Here is a 25,670-nt window from a genome sequence, read left to right as displayed (position 1 = left end):
CTCTCAACCTCCATCTTATGACTTGAGTGACGAGGAAGACATAGAAGACTTTGATCAGGACACAGTTGCTGTTGAAAAATTTTGCAAAATAATGGAGAAATTCACAAAAGAATACAAGGGAGTAGAGCTTACAGAACCACTGGAAACACCTATCCCAAGGCCATTACCACCTAATACAAGCTTCAAGTGGGTACAATCCTTAACCTTTATCTTTACTTTTCCACTTGAATATGGTTTACTTGAAACGGATGGCCAGCTTAGAGCTCTCTGTGGCTTTAAGAGTAAGAGGGAAATGGCTCGTGCTCAGAGCTGGTGTGCAAGATTCAATAAGGTTCCACGCTTCAATTCGAAGTGCACGGATTGGCACCAAGTTCAATTGAATGGGTCTCGGAAGACATTTGGTCATCTTGGTGAGAATACAACTTCTAAACCGCCTGGATGGAAGAATATAGATCAAGACGAAGGCGGATTTAAAAACAAAGTTTGGGATCCTGGAAAATATTTTGACATTCGTCACCCCGGGAGCCTGAGAATCTGTTTGAAGCTGCTCAGAAGCTTTACATGCCTAGTTTGGGACCCTGGAGGCTGTTGGCGTTCCAAACATTGGTGGAGATTTCTAGATGAATTTAAGCATAAGCCGCCATAACAGGAAGTTCATCAAATGTCCAACTTAAGGACTTTAACTAAAAGTGCTAGGTGGGAGACAACCCACTATGGTATGATCGTTCCTGTTTCAATTTTATTTCATTTTGTTTGTTTTTATATTATATTATTTTCATTGAAACTGAATATTATTCATAACATTTGCATAAGCATTGCATACTGCATAATTACAAAAAAAAAAAAAAATGCACGCGACGCGTAAGCGTCGCTGACGCGTCTGCGTCACAAGTGCATTAGGAAGAAAAGGAAAGTGAACAGAAAGTCACGCGAAAGCGTGGCTGGAGGCGTGCCTTTGGCACAAATTGTTCCACGCGACCGCGTCACTAACGCGTTCGCGTCAGTTGCGAAAACAATACCTCCCACACGTCCGCGTCACTCACGCGAACGCGTGACCTGGAAATCGGCGTAAAGATCCAACGCTCAGAAATCTGGGCTAGAATCGTGCGGCTGGTGTGCGTTTAGCACAAACAGGCCTACGCGTTCGCGTCCCTGACGCTAACGCGTCACTTGCAAAATACTCATCCCACGCGAAAGCGTGAGCGACGCGTCCGCGTCGCGTGGATATTATGCCCCCCTAAATGGAGACAGAGAGTTGCGCTGAAACGACGCTGGAAGTGTGCGTCTAGCACAAATTTCAGCGACGTGGTCACGTGCCTCACGCATCCGCGTCATCTATCTTTTACCCAAACCCACGCGATCACGTCAATCCCGCGACCGCGTCAATCCCATTTCACCCTAGCCACGCGATCGCGTGCTCCACGCGTTCGCGTGGATTCAAAATCACTAACCCCAATCACCACCGCGCTGCCGTGCCCCTTCTCCAGCGCCGCCGCATCAGCACCACCATCTCTCTGCCCTCACCTCTGCTCTTACACATACCAGGTTCTGCCGAACGCCAATTTCTCTATCACTTGTAGTTATTTATTTTTCAGATTATGTTCGAATTAGGCTAGTTAGAGATGCATGTTTGTAGTGGATTCTAGGTGGTTAGATAGCTAGGATGTGGTTAGTGGATTTAGGCCTGATAATTGCGCCATTCTTGCTACCTGTTTTATCTATTTTGCAATTCTGATTTTGCTGTGATACTCATATTGTTCATACATTGTTCTTCCATGTTTCTTGCTGCTGTTACATTGCTTTTTCATGTTCATATTATCTGTATCTATTTGCAGGTTTGTTTTAATTTATATGAACTACTTTTTTCATGCTGTTTATTTCCGGGATCATCCATTTTTAGCCGGAATGCTGCCCAATTTTCTGTAAATTATTTTCATGTATTGAGTTTGGTAATTTACTATTTTGCCTTACTTGGCTACAACCAAACCAATTCATGCCTGCCCGGGCTAGCATTCTTATTCCTTTTGATCCCCTAGTTAATCACTTGCACTATTGATGAGTTCATGTTAGTTCTGCAACTTTTCTATCCTTCTGAATTATCATCAATACACTGAGATTTTTGCTTGAATATGAGTTGATTATTCTTTAAATTTGTGAATTTATTGTTACCTAGGAAACATTTATCAATGCCACTCACTTTAATTTTCTTTCTCCTAACTCACCGATTTCCACTTTCTAACCTCTTTTTCAATCCTAACCGATCTAACTGTCAAACTTCTCTTTTTGGTTTTTAACTATTTCCTTTAACTTTCTAACTCAAGGCATGATTATTATTTTTCCTAATTAACATGAATTCTACTTATATTACATTTTGGATTGTGATTTTTCATCTCAGATTTCTAACTCAAATACAATCCATAATGCACATATACTTAACTCATTTTATACTTATACTGCTCTTTTGCCACTATGTGCTTATATTGTTATTATTCTATTTACCTACTTATTTTTTTGCTTTGTTCTTCAATTATACCCTGGACTTTCTGCTTTTCAGGATGTCTGAACCTCAGCGCAAAGGAAAAGGCAAAGCAACCACTGGCAAATGGAAAATAGACGAATCCTCTATGTCTATCCTGGACATTATGCATGATGACTCCTGGGGGAAAAAGCACTTTACCCCGCAGGAGAAGGCTGACCAGCTCCTCACTGCCAATGATCCAGTTAAATTTGTAAACAGATACTGTGAGCTGAAGTATCCAGTGTTTGCCACCTCCAGGAACCTGTACCTAAAGAGAACTCTGAAAATTCCAGAAGAACTACAATAGTACACCTCCGAACAGATAAAACAGAGAGGCTGGTTCTTCTTGGAGAGAAACTTGACAGAGGTCAATACTTCCTGGGTCAGAGAGTTTTACTGCAACTATTTCAAGACTTCCCTGGATGCAGTGCACCTCAGAGGGAAACAGATTTTGGTCACTGAGGAAGCTATTGAGGACATCCTCCACCTTCAGCCTAAGTCAGATCAGCCTGACGGTTACCAAAAGGCTTAAGAGGATATGCGCTTTATGAGATTTGACTGGGATGCTATCAAGTAGAGGATAGCCCTTGATCCTACTGTCCCATAGGTCATGGGAAAGAACACAGTGATGCCTAAGGGAATCAAGCTGATTTATCTGAGTGATGAGGCTCAGCTCTGGCACCAGATTTTGAGCAACTATGTGATGCCGAGCACTCATGAGACAGAGCTGCCCGCTACTATGATCACCCTCATCTGGTGTGTGATGGAGGGTAAGGACCTGTATCTTCCACGATTCATCCGGTATTACATGGCCAGAGTCCATGTCAGAGGCACTCTCCCTTTCCCTTATCTGGTCACCCAGCTAGGCCGTCAAGCTGACGTGCTAGTGCACGAAATTATGATCATCAACAATGGCGCCAAAGACTTGGAGCTCTCAAACGTGAATCACACTTTGTCATAATTCCGCACAACTAACCAGCAAGTGCACTGGGTCGTCCAAGTAATACCTTACGTGAGTAAGGGTCGATCCCACGGAGACTGTCGGCTTGAAGCAAGCTATGGTCACCTTGTAAATCTCAGTCAGGCTAATTCAGATGGTGATGGAGAATTGATAATTAAAAGATAAATAAAACATGAAATAAAGATAGAGATACTTATGTAATTCTTTGGTTGGAATTTCAGATAAGCGTATGAAGATGCTTTGTTCCTCCTAAGCCTCTGCTTTCCTATTGCCTTCTTCCAATCATTCATACTCCTTTCCATGGCAAGCTTTATGTTGGGCATCACCGTTGTCAATGGCTACTTCCCGTCCTCTCAGTGAAAACGTTCCAAATGCGCTTTCACCGCACGACTAATCATCTGTCGGTTCTCGATCATGTCAGAATAGGATCCATTGATCCTTTTGCGTCTGTCACACGCCCCACAATCGCGAGTTTGAAGCTCATCACAGTCATCCCTTCCCAGATCCTACTCAGAATACCACAGACAAGGTTTAGACGTTCCGGATCTCAGGAATGGCCGCCAATAATTCTAGCCTATATACCACGAAGGTTCCAATCTTAGATTAGAAACCCAAGAAATACGCATTCAAGCCATTGCTAGTAGAACAGAGGTAGTTGTCAGGCACATGTTCATAGGTGAGAATGATGATGAGTGTTACGGATCATCACATTCATCAAGTTGAAGAACGAATGAATATCTTGGAGAAGAAATAGACTTGAGTTGAATAGAAAAACAATAGTACTTTGTATTAATTCATAAAGAACAGCAGAGCTCCACACCTTAATCTATGGTGTGTAGAAACTCCACCGTTGAAAATACAAAAGTGATAATGGTGTAAGCATGGCCGAATGGCCAGCCTCCAAGGTCTAGGGACTAGACATCCAAAGATTAATTTCCAGATGAAAATACAATAGCAAAAGGTCCTATTTATAGAGAACTAGTAGCCTAGGGTTTACAGAAATCAGTAATTAATGCAGAAATCTTCTTCCGGGCCCACTTGGTGTGTGCTTGGGCTGAGCATTGAAGCTTCCATGTGTAGAGACTTTTCTTGGAGTTAAACGCCAGTTTTTGTGCCGGTTTGGGCGTTTAACTCTAGCTTTTGTGCCAGTTTTGGAGTTAAACGCCAGAATTCTTGAGCTGATTTGGAACGCCTATTTGGGCCATCAAATCTCGGGCAAAGTATAGACTATTATATATTGCTGGAAAGCCCAGAATGTCTACTTTCCAACGCAATTGAGAGCGCGCCAATTGGATTTTTGTAGCTCCAGAAAATACACTTTGAGTGCAGAGAGATCAGAATCCAACAGCATCTGCAGTCCTTTTTCAGCCTCTGAATCAGATTTTTGCTCAGGTCCCTCAATTTCAGCCAGAAAATACCTGAAATCACAGAAAAATACACAAACTCATAGTAAAGTCCAGAAGAGTGATTTTTATTTAAAAACTAATAAAAATATAATAAAAACTAATTAAAATATACTAAAAATATACTAAAAACAATGCCAAAAAGCGTATAAATTATCCGCTCATCACGTGCCTTGGGAGCTTGCTGATGAGAAGCCACCTGCTGCAGACTGCAAGAAGATTATCCCTCATAGCAGGAAGTTTCTGGCTTTAGGCCACAAAACCCCATTCCTCACCGCTTCTGATGAGACTGCCACACCTTCAGCTGCCCCTTCTTCATCCACTGCTGCACCAGCTACCACCACTGCACCTCCACCTGCCTCAGAGCCCGTTTACCACCTCGTGCACCGCTTATTTTAGCAACTGGACCAGATGGAGCGCCGCAACTGGCAGCGATATGAGAGATCTGAGCGTCGCAACAAGCGACGCTATGAGCACCTGAAGTTGATGATCCGATCCGGCGGCGACATCCCCTCCGAGCCTGACACACCATCAGAGCCATCTGAGGAGGAGGCAGACGAGCATGAGGAGAAGACACATGCACAGAGAGAGGTTGAGCAGGCAGGACCAGAGCAGGCTGCGCCACAGCATGAGGAGCCACACCAGATTCAGGCCACAGACCCAGAGATCCCTCTACAGTCAGCGCCTCCACTGCAGCAGACAGATCCTCCTACACTTATCCAGTCTGCAGACCCTCAGGCCACCACAGAGACTCCAGTAGCCCATCCTTCCGGTGATGACACTCCTTCACACCCAGCTTGAGTGAGCATCGAGGACGATGCTATATTTTAAGTGTGGGGAGGTCGTCATCCCTGGCCTATCTTTTTGGTGAACCACTACAGACTCTTTTTTTTTTTATCTTATTTCATTTATTTTTCTGTATTTTTATTTTCTTCTGTACTTGCACATTGTTCTTTTGCTATATTTTTACTTTATTTCCACATTTTGCACTTTAGTTTATATCTTAGACATTTAGTTTAGTTTGCAATTCTAAACTTATTAGCTATAGAATATGTGGATTAATTAGTATAGTTTACCCCTTTAGCATATAATAGTTTGGTTTAATTGAAAATAAAAGGAAGTAAACTAGAAGCTTTAGTAATTTAAAAACAATCCACACACCTTGTATATATAGCATTACATGTTAGTTAGTTAACAATATTTCATCAAGGATGAACACTAAGATTTTAAAAGCCACCCTAATATTCACATTGAGAATAATGGGAACTCTTGATTTCTACTTGCATGACATGTATAACTGATATATGATTTTTGAGCTAGAGAACACACAGCCTGTGAGTTTTGAGCTTAATTGTATGGTTACATTCAAACCATAAATTTCATTCCTGTGTGTTTTGCCCTTCTTTTTTTCAATATGATATTCTTTACTTTGTTTTAATCTATATGTCCAATATAGAATATAGATACATACCAAGAGATGATTGAGGCCATAATTTGAATTTTCCCTCACTTATCCCAAATTAGCCTACCTTTTACATCACCCTTGTTAGCCCCCTTGAGCTTTTAAATCCCCTCTTGTTCTATAAATCACATTACTAGCCTTAAGCAGAAAAATAAAATAAAAATTCCAAGTTGAATCCTTGGTTAGCTTAAGATAGAAATTGTATATTATTTAAGTGTGAGGAATTTTATGGGAACATGGGATGATAGAAACAAAGTAGGAATTTAAAAAGAATAAGTTGTTTTCAAAAACAAAATTTGGGAAGCATGCTCATGTGAAATCAAAATAATTGAATTACCATGTGCATTGATGATAAAAAAAATTTCCCAATTGCAAAATAAAAAGAATCAATGCACAGGGGACAAAATTAAAATTAATACATGAGTTTGCAATACAAAGTGGGAAAAATTTGAGTAAATAGGTAAAGAAACTTTAAAATTATATAAAGTATGTATGTTAGGTAAGATCTTAGACTAATCAAGGATTCATTTATCTGCTCACTTAGCCTTATACATATACCCTTACCTTTACCTTGGCCCCATTACAACCTTGAAAAAGACCTCATGATTTTGTGTATGTCTGTATTCCATATCTATTGATTGGTTAGATGAAGAACAAAGTTTTAGAAAGCAAGGATAGAAAAAGAACAGAGTGAATAACCCAATAAACACTGAGTGACTAGAGAGTAAACACAAAATCCAGTAAGGGTTCAATAGCTCATCACCATATATCTCTGCTTAATTGTTAATTGTCTTGCAAGTTTGTGAAATATTTTTACCCATCTCAATTGTAAAAGTGTTTTAACATTATCTAGGGTTTGCCTATGCATATATGATTCCTTGAGGATATGAATTAATTTAACTACATGTAAGTTTTATATACAAGTGAATAATAACTAGAATTGTATTGCTCATTTAGGTAGTTACATTTAGAATAGAATGCATTGCATGAGATTCCCCCATTCTAACTTTACCCTTTTTCTTGGATTTAGCATGAGGACATGCTATTGTTTAAGTGTGGGGAGGTTGATAAACCCATATTTTATGATGTATTTTGTGCTCAAATTAAGTGATTTATTCAATCCTTCACCCACTTATTCATGTAATTTGCATGGTTTTACTTTTCCTTCCTTATTGAGTGATATATGTGAAAAACATGTTTCCTATGCTTTAGAAATATTAAAAATTAATCATCCTTTATTACCATTCGATGCCGTGATTTGTGTGTTGAGTGCTTTCAGGCTTTATAGGGCAGGAATGACTTAAAGGATGGAAAAGAAACATACAAAAATGGAAGGAAAGTACAAAAATGGAGTTTTGAAGAAAAGGGCAACGACGCGAATGCATGGACGACGCGACCGTGTGCCCAGCGCGAAAAGGCAGCGACGCGAACGCGTGACTGACGCAGACGCGTGCCTTGAGCAGAATGCAAATGACGCATACGCGTGACCAAAGCGAACGCGTGATAAGGAAAACTCCCAGATGACGCGACCGCGTGACCCACGCGGACGCGTGACAGATGCCACGCACTAGAAACTGCAGAAAATGCCCCCAGCGATTTCTGAAACCCTTTTTGGCCCAGATCCAAGTCCAGAAAACACAGATTAGAGGTTATAAAGTAGGGGAATGCATCCATTCATTAACATGCATTGAATTATTCACTTTTCATATTTTTAGATGTAGTTTTTAGAGAGAGAGGTTCTCTCATCTCTCTTAGGTTTTAGGATTAGGATTCCTCTTAAAGGAATTAGGATTCCTTATTATTTCAACTTTATTATTTCAACTTCATCTCAGGTTCAATATTCCTTTTACTTTATATTTCTCTTTTACTTTCAGATACTTTAATGCTTTTATTTAATTACTTATGTTGCCAAATTGGCTTATGAACCATTCATGTTAGGATTTTCTTTATTTGATATAAATTGAGGTATTTTAGATTTATGATTCTTATTTAGCTTTTTATATTCTTGGCTTTAATTGATTAACTGGAGGCTCTTGAGTTATCAAACTTATCATGATTGTTAATTAATTTCTCTAATTGAATTGAATTCCACTAACTCTAGTCTTTCCTTAAGAATTGGCTAGGACTTGGGAATCTAACTAATTAGTTCACTTGACTTTCCCTTGCTTTCGTAAAGGTTAACTAAGTGGGATTAAACTCAATTCTCACAAGAATAACTAGGATAGGACTTCCGAATTTTCATACCTTGCCAAGGGTTTTATTAGATATTAATTTATTAATTCCTGCAACCTATTTTTCTTGTTCAAACCTTTCAAAACCCAAAACACTGTTTTCCATAGCTAATAATAAGAACACCTCCCTGCAATTCCTTGAGAAGACGTCCTGAGGTTTGAATACTTCGGTTTATAAATTTTATTGGGTTTGTTACTTGTGACAACCAAAACGTTTGTAAGAAAGGATGATTGCTTGGTTTAGAAACTATACTTGCAACGAGAATTTATACTGAATTTTAAACCGTCAAGCATCTATTCATGCAGGTTTTTACAGGAGATTCATTAAGGACTTCAGTAAGGTAGCATTACCTTTATCCAGACTGCTGCAGAAAGATATTGAGTTCGAGTTCAGTGAGGATTGCATGCAAGCATTTGATAAGCTGAAGATCGCCCTGACTCAAGCTCCAATTATAAGAGGACCAGACTGGAGCCAGCCATTTGAGATTATGTGTGATGCCTCCAACCATGCAGTAGGAGCGACACTGACTCAGCGCGAAGGTAAGGATCCTTTCGTAATTGCTTATGCATCTAAGACCTTAGATGCTGCTCAGTCTAATTACACTACTACTGAAAAAGAGCTTCTAGCTATTGTTTTTGCTCTGGATAAATTCCGAGCCTATTTACTTGGTACTAAGGTGGTAGTGTGCTCAGACCATGCAGCTCTAAAGTATTTATTAGCTAAAAAAGAGTCTAAACCAAGGCTAATACGTTGGATACTGTTGCTACAAGAATTTGATTTAGAAATTAAGGATAGGAGTGGTAACCAGAATTTAGTGGCAGACCACTTAAGTCGCCTTGAGCACATTAAGGATGACTCCGCCCCTATCAATGATGCTTTTCCATTTGATAGCTTGCATGCAGTATCTGAAGTAGTTCCTTGGTATGCACCTGTAGCTAATTATCTAGTTAGCCACACTTTCCCTCCAAATTTTACTAAGTATCAGAGAGACAAGCTGAAAAGCGAGTCTAAATATTATATATGGGATGACCCATACTTATGGAGGTGTGGAGCTGACCAGGTAATTAGAAGGTATGTGCCCCAATCAGAATTTCAGTCCATTTTAGAGGCCTGCCACTCTTTTGAGAGTAGAGGACATTTTGGCCCTCAAAGAACAGCTAGAAAGATCTTAGACTGTGGATTCTGGTGGCCTACTCTTTTTAAAGATGCTGCTGAATTTTGTAAATCTTGTTCCCCATGCCAAAGGTTTGGTAATATATCCAAGAGGGATGAGATGCCTCAACAGATTATGTTTTTCTGTGAAATTTTTTATGTTTGGGGCATTGACTTCATGGGTCGATTTCCAAACTCTAATGGTTACCTTTATATACTGTTAGCTGTAGATTATGTTTCTAAATGGGTGGAAGCAATTCCTACCCGTACTGATGATGCTAACACTGTTGTTTCCTTTGTTAGAAACCATATTATCTGTCGCTTTGGATCACCACGAGAAATCGTGAGTGATCAAGGCACTCACTTTTGTAACAGGAGATTGATAGGATTATTGAAGAAGCATGGGATTGTTCATAAAGTAGCAACAGCTTATCATCTCCAAACCAATGGACAAGCAGAAGTGTCTAACAGGGAGATTAAACGCATTTTGGAGAAGATAGTAAAGCCTCATAGAAAGGACTGGAGTGCCAGGCTACAAGATGCACTCTGGGCATATAGAACAGCATACAAGATACCCATTGGGATGAGCCCCTTCCGCTTAGTGTACGGAAAGGCTTGCCACCTTCCAGTAGAGGTGGAACACAAGGCTTTCTGGGCTGTGAGGGAGTGCAACATGAATTTTGAAGAAGCTGGTGCTGAAAGGAAGCTGCAACCAGCAGAAATGGAGAACCTTCGCCTAGAAGCATATGACAACTCCAGGCGATACAAAGAGAAAATGAAGACTGTCCATGACAAGCACATAAAAAGGAGGGAATTCAGACCAGGGGAGTTAGTTCTTCTTTATAACTCCAGACTGAGGCTTATGCCAGGAAAACTAAGATCAAGATGGGAAGGTCCCTACAGAGTAGAAAAAGTAGAGCCATACGGAGTTTTTCACCTGCGTCATCCTTCTAGCTCCAAATTTATCAAGGTCAATGGACATCGCCTAAAGCTTTATCATGGAGAGAAGATTAAGGATCACAAAGAACTAGAGGTCTTCCTCTTGGAAAATCCACCAACAGAAGCAGAATGAGCTTGAAGAACGTCCAACTTAAGGACGTAAAAGTAAAGTGCTAGATGGGAGACAACCCTCCTTGGTATGATCGTTCCGTTTCAGTCTTAGTTTTGTTTCATTTTATTTTGCTTTATTTTCTTAAGTGACTCTTCTCATAATCTCTGCATACAGTCTGCATTTGCATTTGCATTTTGCATAAAAAAAATGCACGTGACGCGCAAGCGTCGCTGACGCGTCCGCGTCATATGTGCATTCGAAACAAGGAAGAAAAGAAGCAGAGAGTCACGCGGGAGCATGGCTGGAGGCGTGCCTTAGGCACAAACATGCCGATGCGACGCACAGTTTTACTATGTCAGCGCCAGATATCTTATCTTTTCTTCCCCAATCCTAATTTTTTTCTTTTCCCTTCTTATTTCTTCTCCCTTCTTTCTTCTTTATCCCTTCTTACTTTTTACCTTTTTCTCCCCTTTTTTTCACATCCATTCTCAAGGTTCTTTTATTTTCTTCTTCCCCTTTTTACCTTTTCATTATTATTTTTATTTATATTTTCTTCTTCTTTTTTTTTTTAATTTCATTATCTATGTTTTCTTTTTCTTTCTTTTTCTTTTTGCATCCTTTTAATTGGTGTTAGAAATTTATTTGGGTAATTATTTTCTTCTATATTTTTGCTTGTGAGTTATTAAGAAATTGTTTGACAATTATCAATAATTATTTTTGGGTTGTTTGCATGTTCAATTTCAATACTTTCCATAACATATTTACCATGCATGCTAAGTGTTTGTGAAAAAGTCCGTATGACATTGTGCATATTTAATTATTCTATTCTTCTACTCTAATGCCTGCTTTTCACAAAACCCCTTTTTATATATTATTGATTGAATATAATTGTCAATACAAACATGTTGTTTGTTTGAAACACTTGATAATCAAATTGGGCATTTAATGCTTGATCTATGCTACTCATGCCTTTGCTAGCATGCCAATAAACATCTTGCATCTAGTTGCCATAACATGCACTTGCTATATTTTCATTGATGAACTTCTCACATGTAGTCGCGACCATGTGTTAACGACATCCTTCTTTACCGTGCATTGATTATCACTTGTACCATCCTCTTCCTTGCTCCAACCCTTAGATTTAAAAGTTACTTTCTTTTTCTCTTTTCAGGATGGCCACCAAGAAAGGTAAAGAGAAAGCTACTCCCAAACCACCAGCAAGGAAAGGAACAAAAAGAACACTAACTGCGGAGCCATCTTCAACAGCAGTAAAACCCTCAACAAAGAGAATCAAGAGGATCATCAAGGTCGATGAAAAAGAGAAAGTTTTTCCAGCAAAGGACACTGCGCGGTTCACTAACCGCTACTGTGAGCAGATGTTCCCCATCCTGGCTGACCGAAACTATAATAATGAGTACCTTCTTATCCTCCCGACTAACATAGTTAAATTTGTTGAGCCCCGAATTGAACGAAGATAATGGGAATTCCTACGGAGACAGCCACAGCAGGTTAATCTATCATGGGTTGTTGAATTCTACTCCAATTATCACATGCCAACCATGCAGTCTGTCTATGTCCGTCAGAAGCAAGTTCCCATAATTGAAGAGGCCATTCAGCGAGCTTTAGATCTTCCTCCTACTCCAGAAGAATTGGACACATTCCAAAAAGCTTCTTTCAAGTGCCAGACATACCAATTTGACTGGGACGCCGTTCTCAGAGTTATAGCACAACCTGGAAGCAAATGGATCTATGGATACCATCGATCCCGATCTAAGAGCATATTGGCTTCAGCACTCACCTTGGAGGCTTGAGTATGGGCATAGATCATGTCCCATTACGTCTTTTCGAGCACTCACGAATTCTCCTTCACTGTAGATATGGCTGTTTTACTCTGGTGTATCCTTACAGACCAGCCTCTCAATTTACCAAGACACATCCGGAATGCTATGGGACACGTACAGACTGCGGGCAACCTACCTTTTCCCACCTTGATTTCAGATCTAGTCTCAGCAGCCGGAGTCTCCTACAGAGCTGGGGACACCAAGGCCATGCTTCCACGGGATGATCAGTACGTCCCTAACAGGAAGTATATCAGACCTCCAGCAGCCACTATCAACCGGAGCACAGAACCAGCGAAAGATATCCCTTCTCCTACCACATCACAAGCACTTTCAACAAACCAACTGCTCCATAAGATACTTGAGAAATTTGACCAGCTTGACCGGCAAGGAAAGTGAAGAGAGCGCAGTAACAAGCGCAGATTTACATACCTCAAGGAGCTACTTGTTGGTAACCACCCACCTGAAGAAGACCTAGACACCTCGGACTCCACTTCATTTACCAGCACAGGGAGCCATGACGGTCCCGACTGTGGAGATGCTGCTTCCAGCCCCCCTTTGTTCTTGACTGATGGCACCGAGGACGGTGCCAAGCTTTAAGTGTGGGGAGGTCGGTCAGTACCTGACTTCCGGAGGTAATTTCTCTTTCTTAACACCAATAAATTAGTAATTTTTCTTTTATTAGGATAGGATAGATAGCATAGTAATAGGTAATTGCATGCATGTTCTATTTGGTTGAAAAATAATATGTTTCTTTTTAAGACTTTATTTTGAAAAATTTTCACTAATTTAAATCAGAATTTTTTTGTGATAAACTTGTTTGAAGATTGTATTTGGAACATGAATTATAGCAAAGAACACACAACCCGTGAGACTTGAGCTTAATTACATGGTTACACTATTTAACCATAAAATTTTTTTATTCTTGTGTGTTTGCTTCTCTATGACTGTAATCTATATTTTGTTCCATCCTATATGTCAAATGTTTAATGTGTTATATGCATGCATATGATTGAGGCCATTATTTTATTAGCTCACTTATCCCAAATAGCCTACCCTTCCATTTACCTTTGTTAGCCCCTTGAGCCTTTTAATCCCCTTCTGTTCTATAACCACGTCACTAGCCTTAAGCAGAAAAACAAATCAAATATCCCAAATTGAATCTTTGGTTAGCTTAAGATAGAGATTGTGTATCAATTAAGTGTGGGAAACCGTGGGAACATGGGATGATAGGAAAGGCATTCAATTGATAAATTATTTGGAATTTGGGTACCTACTCATGTGAAACTAGAAAAATTAAAAATCCAGGTGCATTGATAAAAGTTATGTTTATTTTTACTTTAAAAAAATAAAAAATCCAAAAATATTCAAGTAATTAAGTAATTAAATAAATGAATAAGGGGACAAAATTACCCCAATATTAAGTTTAACGAAAAATCAATGCATGTGTGATACAAAGTTAAGAGAAAAGTTGATGCATGAGTATGTATAGGTATGATTTTAAAAGTAAAGAGTATATGTATAGGTAAGAGCTTAGGTTAATCAAGGATTCAATTTATAGCTCACTTAGCCATATATATACCCTCACCTTTACCTTGGCCCCATTACAACCTAAAAAAGACCTCATGGTGTTTGTATTAGTACATTAAATACTTGTTGATTGGTTAGGTGAAGAACAAAATCTAGAAAGCATGACTAGGGAAGAGTAGAGTGATTACCCTATACACTAGAGTGACTAGAGTGCATATACACCATCAGTAAGGGTTCAATGCTTGATTCTATATTTCCAACTTTCATGAGCTGTCTTCTTACAAGTTTACTTGTTTTTACTGTATAAATTTTAATTAGTGATATTTGATTTATATTTGTCTTGAAGAACTTATTTACTTTTAACTAAGTAGGCAAAATCATTTTAGCATATAGTGCATTCATAGGTTGCATTGTGTTGCATGAGTCTTACTTTCCCTTATTTAGTCTTTTAAACTCCTTGAGCTAAGCATGAGGACATGCTAATGTTTAAGTGTGGGGAGGTTGATAAACCACTATTTTATGGTTTATCTTATGTTTAATTGAGTGGTTTCATCAAGCCTTTACCCACTTATTCATATGATTTGCATGATTTTATAATCCCTTCCTATGATTGAAAACTTGCTTCCTAGAGATCTTTAATTAGTATATTTTAATTCTCCTTTATACCATTCGATACCGTGATCTGTGTGTTAAGTGTTTCAGGCTTTATAGGGCAGGAATGGCTTAGAGAATGGAGAGGAAGCTTGCAAAATGGAAGGAACATAAGAAACTAAGGAGATGACCAGCGAGCACCGACGCACACGCATGGCTCACGCGAGCGCGCGGAATGGAGAAATTTACAGCGATGCGTGCGCGTGCCTGACGTGTATACGTGGATTGGAGTCTGCACAAAAGACGAGCACGCGTGGACGATGCGTACGCGTGACAAGGAAATTCGCCAAATGATGCGCATGCGTTACTGATGCGTACGCGTGACCTGCGCGATCTGCAGAATTAACAGAAAATGCTGGAGGCGATTTTGGGCCAAGTTTTGACCCAGTTTTTGGCCCAGAAACACAGAATAAAGCCAGAAAACATGCAGAGACTCAGGAGACACATTCACATATTCTCATTAGGATAGTTTTAGGTTTTTAGATCTGAATCTAGAGAGAGAATTACTCTTCCTCTAGTTTTTCTTTACATTCATAGTTTATTAGTTTTATGCTTTTGCTTTTGGATATTGAAGAGTCATCACCTCCATTGAAGATACTATTCTAGTTTGTTTTCTTACTCTTTTATTTATTTATTCCATATTCTTAATTCTTGTTTAGAGTGGTAATTGGATTATTTTCATGGATTGTTAATGCAAAGGATTACTTTTACTCTTAATTAATTTAAATCTCTATTTTATTTAAATTATTATGTCTCTTTTCTATTCCAAACTCCCAATAACAAAGATGGTATCCATGTCAATAGAGTAGATTCCCTACTTGACATGGGGGTTGATTAGGAGGAGACATTTGAGTTGGAATGCTCAAGTGGTTAGTTAAATTGGAAGTTATTGGCTAATTCTGTATTTACTAACGCTAGACCTTCCTAAGGGAGAGGACTAGGATTTGCGAATAAGAGTTAGCTCAATCACTTGACTTTCCTTTATTTAGTAAGGGTTAACTAAGTGAAAATGACAACCTCTTTATACTACACTTGAGGAAATTTCAACAAAGATAGAACTTCCAATTAATCATTCCCCCAGTCAAGGCTTTTTAATTAGATATATATTTCTCTTTTAATTTACAATTATTTATTTTCTGTCATTCAACTCTCAAAATTCTCAAAAAACTCCTGATTAATAACTTAGCACCCTTTCTAGCAACTCGTGGGAGACGACCTGGGACTTATACTCCCAGTATTTTTATTCTAAACTTTTTGTGACAACCTTTCTAAATTGATACGGTGGATTTTTGCTGGTGCGAATTTTTGCTGGTTAAGAGCTATACTCGCAATGCTGTTTTATTATATTATAATCTCTTAATTGGTCTAACTTCTGCCACGCACTCAACGAGCAATCGTGAGTGATCAAGGCACTCATTTTTGTAACAGGAGATTGACAGGTCTACTGAAGAAACATGGCATTGTTCACAAGGTAGCGACGGCTTACCATCCCCAGACCAATGGGCAAGTCGAGGTGTCTAACAGAGAGATAAAGCGCATATTGGAGAAGATTGTCAAGCCTCATAGATGAGACTGGAGTACCAGGCTTGTAGATGTGCTTTGGGCTTATCAGACAACTTACAAGATGCCTATTGGAATGGGTCCATTCCGCCTAGTTTATGGAAAGGCTTGTCACCTCCCAGTAGAGGTGGACCACAAAGCTTTCTGGGCAGTAAGGGAATGCAACATGGTATTGGAGAGAGCCAGTGCTGAAAGGAAGCTGCAACTACAGGAATTGAAGTACCTTCAACTCGAAGCATGTGAGAACTCCAGGCTATACAAAAAGAGGGTGAAAGCTATGCATGACAAGAATATCAAGAGAAGGGAGTTTAAACCGGGGGAGTTAGTCCTAGTCTACAACTCAAGGCTGAGACTCATGCCAGGCAAGTTGAGATCAAGGTGGGAATGACCCTACAGAGTAGAAAAGGTAGAACCATATGGAGTCTTCTGCCTGAGTCATCCTTCGAGCCCCAACTTCTTCAAGGTTAATGGCCACCGCTTGAAGCTATACCATGGTGAGAAGATGAAGAACAAGGAGCTGGAGATCTTCCTCTTGGCGGATCCAGCAACAGCAGAAGACCGAGCTTGTGGACCGTCCAACTTAAGGACGTTAAAAAAAGTGCTAGGTGGGAGACAACCCACCATGGTAAGATCTTCCATTTTTATTCTTAGTTCTATTTTATTTTTATCAGTGTTCAGTTCTGCATAATTACTTCCATGTTTCATTCATACATATAAAAAAAGCATTCGACGCGCAAGCGTCTATGACGCGTACGCATCATGCGTGAATGTGAAAAATATTGGGATTGAATAGAGAGTTACGCGGGAGTTGAGCAGGAAGCGTGCTTTGTGCACAAGCAAGCCCACGTGTACGCCACGCGTACGCGTACCTCACGCGTGCACGTCACTTGCAGTTTTGGCAACCCACGCGTGCACGTCTAGGATGCGCACGCGTGGACATGGAAATCGGCGTAAGTACGTGTTTGAACAGAGAGTTGTGATGGTCTGGCGTTGGCACTGTGCTAGAGGCACAAAATCACCCACGCGTACGCGTCAGTTTCACTTTATGGCCATCCACGCGTGCGCATGCTTGACGCGCACACGTCATATGCAATTTTGGCCCCAGTGCATTTCGAACAGAGAGTTGTGCGTGCGCGTGGCTAGCTTCGCGCGACTGGCATGACCAAGGGCACGCGTACGCATTACTGACGCTTGCGCGTCGCCTCCACTTTTGCGCAACCCACGCATACGCGTGGGGTACGCGTGCGCGTCGCATGCGCCGCATCACTTATCCAGCGCGCCGCCCAAATTTCAATTATTCCCCCCTCCCAAATCCTAACTCTCATTCAATCCTAATTCTTCCTTCTTTCTTCTTCCTTCTTTCCCTCTTCTTACTTCATACTTCGTACTTCTTTCTTCTTCCCTTTCTCATCTTCTTCCTAAGGTTTCTTTTCTCCCTCTCCTCTACTCTTTCATTCTTCATTTATTGCATTTAATTATTTTTATTTATCTTAAATTTTATATTCACTTAGTTATTTATAGCTTCTTTTTCATTCTTTCATCATGCATTTTTATGTTGGTATTGGAGCTTTATTTGGGTATTATTTTATTATATTTGAGCTTGTGGCTATTGATGAGCGGATAATTTATACGCTTTTTGGCATTGTTTTTAGTATGTTTTTAGTATATTTTAGTTAGTTTTTATTATGTTTTTATTAGTTTTTAAATAAAAATCACTTTTCTGGACTTTACTATGAGTTTATGTGTTTTTCTGTGATTTCAGGTATTTTCTAGCTGAAATTGAGGGACCTGAGCAAAAATCTGATTCAGAGGCTGAAAAAAGACTGCAGATGCTGTTGGATTCTGACCTCTCTGCACTCGAAGTAGATTTTCTGGAGCTACAAAAGCTCAATTGGCGCACTCTCAATTGCGTTGGAAAGTAGACATCCTGGTCTTTCCAGCAATATATAATAGTCCATACTTTGTCCGAGATTTGATGGCCCAAACAGGCATTCCAAGTCAGCTCAAGAATTCTGGCGTTTAACTCCAGAACTGGCAGAAAAGCTGGAGTTAAACGCCCAAACTGGCACAAAAGCTGGCGTTTAACTCCAAGAAAAGTCTCTACACATGAAAGCTTCAATGCTCAGCCCAAGCACACACCAAGTGGGCCCCGGAAGTGGATTTTTACACTAAACACCCTAGCTTACTCATTTTCTATAACCCTAGGTCACCAGTTTACTATAAAAACTACTTTTAGTGATTTATCTTGTACCTCATGACACTTTACACGTTTCATATTGTATTCTCTACGGCATGAGTCTCTAAACCCCATTGTTGAGGGGTGAGGAGCTCTGCTGTTCTTCATGAATTAATGCAATTACTACTGTTTTCCATTCTATCACGCTTGCTTCTATTCTAAGATATTTATTCGCACTTCAACCTGATGAATGTGATGATCCGTGACACTCATCATCATTCTCACCTATGAACGCATGCCTGACAACCACCTCCGTTCTACCTTAGATTGAATGCATATCTCTTAGCCTCATGATTCATATCAGAGTCTTCGTGGTGTAAGCTAGAATTATTGGCGGCCATTCCTGAGATCCGGAACATCTAAACCTTGTCTGTGGTATTCTGAGTAGGATCTGGGAAGGGATGACTGTGATGAGTTTCAAACTCGCGAGTGTTGAGCGTAGTGACAGACACAAAAGGATCAATAGAACCTATTCCGACATGATCGAGAACCGACAGATGATTAGCCGTGCGGTGTGTAACATCCCTTCCAGCAAAATACCTTGCTTAAGTCAGGGTATTTCTACTAGAAAGAACATTATGTAACCTTTTCTAGTATTAACTACTTAATTATCGAGCCTTTGTATTGAAATCGCGTTTTAGTTTTAAGAAAATGCCAGAAAATTTTGTTTTTATTCATTAAAGACATGTATCAAGGATAAACATTGCAAATAATAATAACAATCACATAAGTATTATTAATAGTAATTCTTATACATAAGAAGTCATATAAACCCAAATACAACACCTACCCCTCTGTCAAAATAAAACCTCAAAGGACAACAGCGAGGGTACTCTATGAAAGCAATTAAAACCATAAAGAAAGCCTACTAATCGCTCACAGCTTCAAATTGCGTCTCCAAAACTGTGTTACTGAAAGGGTGGAAAATTTGGGAGTGAGAACCAAACCACATGTTCTCAGTAGAGGTCGAGAATGCCGTGAAAGTAAAGAATAAAGCGCAAATAGTTAATTTCATTCAGAGACATCTAAGAGAAAATTAACCCTTTTTAAAAGAATTAGTTAATTCTTCAAAATCCTAGACTCATATTTTCTTTATAAAAATCTTAAAAAGTTTCCTAAACTGTATGAATGACCAACATGTTCGAAGCATAGGTTCATTAAGTCTATGCTGAACTAGTTTGATTTTTCATACTTTACTAGACCATAACATAAAAGAAGTTACCTACGCGGTATAAATGATCATCCTGCTCCAAGCATAGGTTCATTAAGTCTATGCTGAACAAGTCAGATACTTTATACAGAACTAAACCTCAAACGTACCAATCACGGCCTTAGGCCCAAACAACTCAATCAACACCTAATTCACCACAATCCAGTCAATCAGTTACAAACACAGGTAATGAGGTTCAAACACAATCAAGAACAATTACATGAAGTATAGCAATTAGCAATTAAACAGAATTATTCACTTAGGCAAACCAATTACAATATACACACCCAAACAATGTCACATAGATGCATATGATGAATGTCTAGTCCTAGTACAGGCCATGAGCTCATGTGTCGGTTAGCACCTGCATTCCCGACATTTATCCGGTCACGAGTTCACGATTTTCCGGATACGATTTTCCGTTCAAATAAATGCGCATATAATTATTAGCAGCTCTATTGAGACATCATCTGCTTTCTACTCGCAGGAAATATATACTCTTGGGAACGGAAAATTACTCTTGGGTTGCCTCAGGGCAACAGATAAATAAACAAACATCTCTTGGGTTGCATTAAGCAACAAACAAATAAATAATATCTCTTGGGTTGCATTAAGCAACAAATATATATATATAATATCTCTTGGGTTGCCGCAAGCAACAAACAAACATCTCTTGGGTTGCTTCAAGCAACAAACAAATAAATAAATATCTCTTGGGTTGCCTCAAGCAACAGATAATCATACAATAAGTACTTTACTCTTTCCTTTTTCTTTCATAATTGCAAGTACGCAAGCGGGACAAGACCCACGCCCTTGCCAACAATCTCGTATACCAAATAATCTTTTCTTAAAAGAATCGAAGTTATTATCATTAAATAAGCCTTAAATATTGATTTTGATTAAGTCCTTATACTTTTATAAAAATTTGGACATAATCTCCTTTAAAAATAGGACTTAGCCACCCTTACGGGTTCCTTCTTTCTCAACATTTCATCTACCTCTTTCAGCAGTTGCCACAACAATATATATATTCTCAAAAACATTTGATAATAGTATAGAAAATCTATTTCTTAAATTTCATATCCAAAATAATTGCCAACACAACTTGGCAGCCTGAGTTCCATTTTGTTTTTAAAACATCAAATGAATTCGGAATCACGCAAACTTTATATCCATGCGACCGTCTCGGATTAAGCTTTCTATTAAACTAAAAATCATAATTTTTTGCTGACTCTAGCTTCGGGAATATAAGCAAAATCGTGACTGCTCTGCAGTGTTTTAAAATCAGAAGACAGCAACAGCGTACAACATTCGAAATTTCATATAAAATCCAAATTAAATCCAACTACCTTCAAAATTAATGTGGTTAAACATAACTTATTCAAATTTCTTTCTCAGTTGGTTCCAGGGTCATACCATTTTTAATGAAGGATTTACGTAGCTTGGAAATTAGGTAATTTTCTGCAGAATTCTGTTTTACAAATCATTGAACACAACCTCTTCCAAGTCCCATAACTCACTTATTAGAACATGGAAAACCATGAAATTTAAATCACATATGCTAAACATACTTAATTTTTACCTCCAATTGGTTTCATCTCAATATCTATCCAGGATCAAAAGTTATAAACTCTCAAAGTTACTAAATTAAGAAAACAGAATCTGGCTTTTTCTGCATAATGCATCATCTTTCAAAAATTTATATCTTTAAAACTACAAGTCCAGTTGTTCTGAAATTTTACGGAATTAAAATAATAGGAATAAAGTTTTATTTAAAATTAGTTCCATTTGAAAATTCAAACTGGAAAATTTCCAATAGAAGAAACAAGTTGCTGCTGTGTTAAACGTTCTACAGAAAAACCAGATTTGACATCTATAATTCAAAAATTTATCATAAATCATAAGCTTAATGAAAAAGTCACAAATTCACCAGTCCAGATCCCTACATCCCCAAGCTTAATTCAGACTTGGTTCCATGCAATTCTGATCATCATAGAATTAGTTATAGATTTTCAAAGTTTCCCGGCTTCGTTTGAAAGTAATACAGAAAATCAAGTTTTACATTTTAACTTTGAAAAATCATAACTAGTTCTATTGTTAATTCAAACTTCTCAAAATTGAATTCCAATAACAACTTTTATCATAGTTTACTCAGCCTTTACTCTCATATCATTTCGATCATTATTGAATAACTGATTCACTTCCAAAGTTGTCTTTTAAATTCAAAAGTCAGATTTTCAGCAATTAGTTCAGCATTTCAAAATTCAGTCTTCCAATTATTCCTTAAACACAACTTCAATTAATCACTAACTAAGTCCATTACAGTAAACCAACTCAACAGCAACAATTTCAATTTAATCAATCAAAATACAGAAATCACAATAATCTCCCATCAAACACTTTATAATTCAATTTCACATAATCAACGAATTCAACCAAAGTTCCAATAAAAAATCTCAATCATTCCAATCATAATTTCAGCCAAAACTCAACATTCATATAATCAATCAATTACTCAAAGTTATTAAATCTATTTGCAGTTATTCAATAAACCTTGTAGGCATTCTTAAATTAAAATCGTTTAAGTTAAACCCCCTACCTCGATTAGCTGAACTCGCACAAATTAACCACTATAAGCCCGCTTATTTTGAATTCACAGCAGCAGCGACAATTTCAACGTAATCCCGCAGCAGTAAAACTCTTGTGACTAGCTATAGCATAACAGCAGCAACATCAACGACCTCAACACCAATTGTGATTGCTCAGGAGATAAATTGACAACTAGAACAAAACCATATGCTGCTATAATTAGGATAGAGTATAACGGATGAACAAAAATGATAGAAGAGTAAGGAAGAAAGCGTTACTGGCTTAAGAAACAGAAAATTGGCATTGGAACTGGAACAAAGAGGATGATGATGCTGGCTAGACTGAAAGATGGTGGCAACAAATTGCTTTCTCTAATAACAAGCTCCGATCACGGCAGTTCCAACGGATATGGCACGACAAGGTACATCAGAGGCAGAGACATGGTTGACCCGAAGCAACAAGGTCACGGTGATGGCGGCTCCGGCAGCTAGGACGCAACCTAGTCCTTCACCAACGGCAGTGGTGACCACGAACCATAGTGACGGCGATGACACCGGCGGCGATCCCTACCAGCATCGCCTCTTCTTTTCTTGGCAACGAGCCCGCAACAGAGCTCCCTTTCCTCTTCCAATTTGCGCTCCTCTCCCCTGTTCTGTTCGGCGTCAGTGGTAACCCTAGCAGGGACAATAGCGATCGAAGCTTCCGCAACGATCACCAGGCACGGTAGCGACACTACCTTCTCCCTCTATCATGCGCGTCTCTCTGTTCTTCGTGGTGCTTCCCCTCCGATTTCAATGCCAGCGACGGTAATGACACCTTCCGTCGTCACCCTCTCCTCTGGCTTCCCTGATCCCTCTTCTCCCTTTCATCAATTTCTCGTTTCCCTTTTGCTCCCTCTCTGTTCCCCTTTCTCTCTTTTTTCCCTTTCTGAACGTATAGGCATTTAGGTTTTGTGAAATTAGGTTAGGTTTAAGTCTTAATTTGGGAATTCTAGAGTTAGGTAAAATATATAGGAGTAACATAATAATTTTATAAAATATTCGAGATAGAATAACAATTCAGAAATCAAATATAATACTATAAAGATTACTTTCGAAATGCATAAGATTTTCACTATCGATCTATTTTTGAGCTCAAATAATTATTTTTAAATTAAATTATAAAGTAAATATATTAATCACATTTTATAAAATACGGTTAAACTCGAAATATCAATTACCTAAATCAAATTATATGACCTATCATTATATTTCCATCATAATTTTAATTTCAGTTTATATAAAATAACTAATTAAAATAAAAATTGTACATAAATATTAATTGACTTAAGTTTAGAGTATTTACAAAAATCCATTTAATCATTCCTAATAAAATAAACCATAATTCATTCATAATAGAAATTATTTCAATTAAATTATATAATACTTCCATTACTGAATTCTAATTTGAAATTATATAAAATAACCAATTATAAAAATTTACACAAAAATATTAATTGAATTAACTCCAAATATTAGTAAACTAATTTAATTACTCTTAATTAATTAATTTATAAAATAAGATATCAAATTAATAAAATAAATCGTAACTTTTTCAGGATAAAAGTTACTTAAATTAAATTATACAATTCTTTCTTATTTTTCAATTACTAAAATTATACAAAATATTCTATTATAATAAGATTACTTAAAAATATTAATTGATTCAAAATAAAACTATCTCCGAATCTATTTAATTATTTCCAACAAAATAATTTCTAAAATTACAAAATTTAAACTTAACAAGATAAAATCACAATTTATTTATATTTAGATTTTCAAAAATGCAGGATGTTACACGGTGACAGCGCATTTGGAACATTTTCACTGAGAGGACGGGAAGTAGCCATTGACAACGGTGATGCCCAACATAAAGCTTGCCATGGAAGGAGCCTTGCGTGCATGAAGAAGAAGATAGTAGGAAAGCAGAGATTCAGAAGACAAAGCATCTCCAAAGCCACAACCTGTTCTTCATTACTGCATAACAAGTATTTATTTCATGTTCTTTTACTTTTTACAATTAAATCTGAGAATTATTGATATCCTGACTAAGAGTTACAAGATAACCATAGCTTGCTTCAAGCCGACAATCTCCGTGGGATCGACCCTTACTCACGTAAGGTATTACTTGGACGACCCAGTGCACTTGCTGGTTAGTTGTGCGGAGTTGCAAAAGTGTGATTATAATTTCGTGCACCAAGTTTTTGGCGCCGTTGCCGGGGATTGTTCGAGTTTGGACAACTGACGGTTTATCTTGTTGCTTAGATTAGGAATATTTTATTTTTGTTGGTTTAGAGTCTTTTATTTGAGTTTAGTTTCATATTTTAAGTTTGGTTTCAATTGCATGCTTTTATTTTCTTTTAACTTTTCGAAATTGCATGTTCTTAGTTCTTTCTTGATTTTTAAAAAAAATTTCTAAGTTTGGTGTCTTCTTTGTGTTTTCCTTTAATTTTTCGAAAATTTGTGTTTGATTTTCTAAAAATTTTAAGTTTGGTGTGTTTTTGTGCTTTTATTTACCTAAAAATTTTTCAAAAATTTGTTCTTGGTGTTCATCTTGATCTTCAAAGTGTTCTTGGTGTTCACCTTGACATTCAAAGTTTTCTTGTTTGTCCTCTCTGTTTTGATCTAAAATTTCTAAGTTTAGTGTCATTTTGTTGTTTTTCTCTTTCCTCATTAAAATTCAAAAATAAAAAATATCTTTTCCTTATTTTACTCATAATTTTCGAAATTTGGCATTAAAGTAGTGGTGCACGAAATTGTGATGTCCAGGCTCGAACAATACCTGGCACGTGAGCTACTTGGTATGCGTAATCGTGATTACACATTCATAATTTGTCACAACTTCGATACAACTAACCAGCAAGTGCACTGGGTCGTCCAAGTAATACCTTACGTNNTGTTCAAAGATGATCCTAAGATCCTAAGATGATCAAAAGATGCCTAATACAATAGTAAAAGGTCCTATTTATAATAAACTAGCTACTAGGGTTTACATCAGTAAGTAATTGATGCATAAATCCACTTCCTGGGCCCACTTGGTGTGTGTTTGGGCTGAGCCTGAGTGTTGCACGTGTAGAGATCCTTCTTGGAGTTGAACGCCAGCTTTTGTGCCAGTTTGGGCGTTCAACTCTGGTTTTGGCTCCTTTTCTGGCGTTGGACGCCAGATTTGGGTAGAAAGCTGGCGTTGAACGCCAGTTTACATCGTCAATTCTTGGCCAAAGTATGGACTATTATATATT

General features: G+C 38.2%; 1 long non-coding RNA gene across 2 annotated transcripts; it reads right to left on the bottom strand.

Annotated features, from left to right (window-relative positions):
- LOC107632837 lies at window positions 4,877–23,351 on the bottom strand. 2 transcript variants are annotated; one of them, XR_002362489.1, is made up of 3 exons: window positions 22,672–23,351; window positions 22,404–22,585; window positions 4,877–4,897 (listed from the first exon to the last, which is right to left on the bottom strand). It is a non-coding gene; the product is annotated as an uncharacterized LOC107632837 (long non-coding RNA). The 2 variants fall into 2 exon arrangements; XR_001618712.2 differs by lacking the exon at window positions 4,877–4,897 and adding an exon at window positions 19,298–19,505.

The sequence above is a fragment of the Arachis ipaensis genome, chromosome B01 (genome assembly GCF_000816755.2).
Source record: "Arachis ipaensis cultivar K30076 chromosome B01, Araip1.1, whole genome shotgun sequence".
Lineage (NCBI taxonomy): Eukaryota > Viridiplantae > Streptophyta > Magnoliopsida > Fabales > Fabaceae > Arachis > Arachis ipaensis.
The sequence above is the reverse complement of the archived record's forward strand: the minus strand, read 5'-3'. Positions and strand labels throughout refer to the sequence as shown.